This window comes from Myotis davidii, unplaced genomic scaffold (assembly GCF_000327345.1).
Source record: "Myotis davidii unplaced genomic scaffold, ASM32734v1 scaffold8, whole genome shotgun sequence".
NCBI classification, from domain to species: Eukaryota; Metazoa; Chordata; class Mammalia; order Chiroptera; family Vespertilionidae; genus Myotis; species Myotis davidii.
In genome coordinates this window covers 887215-887672 of record NW_006299520.1, presented here as the reverse complement: position 1 = coordinate 887672, position 458 = coordinate 887215, and the positions used below count along the sequence as shown (strand labels likewise).

At 58.1% G+C, this 458-nt stretch overlaps 1 pseudogene; it reads left to right on the top strand.

Moving 5' to 3' along the window:
* Positions 1 to 458, top strand: part of LOC107184895 — a 28440-nt pseudogene that overhangs the window by 26871 nt on the left and 1111 nt on the right.

Here is a 458-nt window from a genome sequence, read left to right as displayed (position 1 = left end):
TTTTTTTTTTACTGCATTTCTGTGAAATGTCCCTCCTCCCCCGCTCCCCCAGGCATATCCCTGGAGGCCTATCCCTACAGAAAGCAGATTAGTGACTGCCTGGGGCTAGGACAGGAGGACAGGGAGGGGGCACTGGGAAAGGGAGGTGCCTGTTAATGGGTGTGGGTTTCAAGTCCTACAATTGGTTGCTCTCTGAGGGGGCGTGGCTAGGCTCTGGGGGGTGTGGCTGGACTTTAGGGCGGACCCGAGCCAACTTAAAACCCCCGCTGTGGCGCGGTGGCCCTGGCTGTGGAGGCATGGAGGAGTGCGCTTGCCTCTGCGGCCTGGGCTCTTCGCGGGTTGTCAGAGTAGGATGTCAATAGGTAATCTCTAAAATGGAAAAACCAGGAAACCACAGCCCCGCTCCCGGGAGCTCCCCCTCCTCCCTCACCGGGTCAGAGCACACTCCACAATTAACT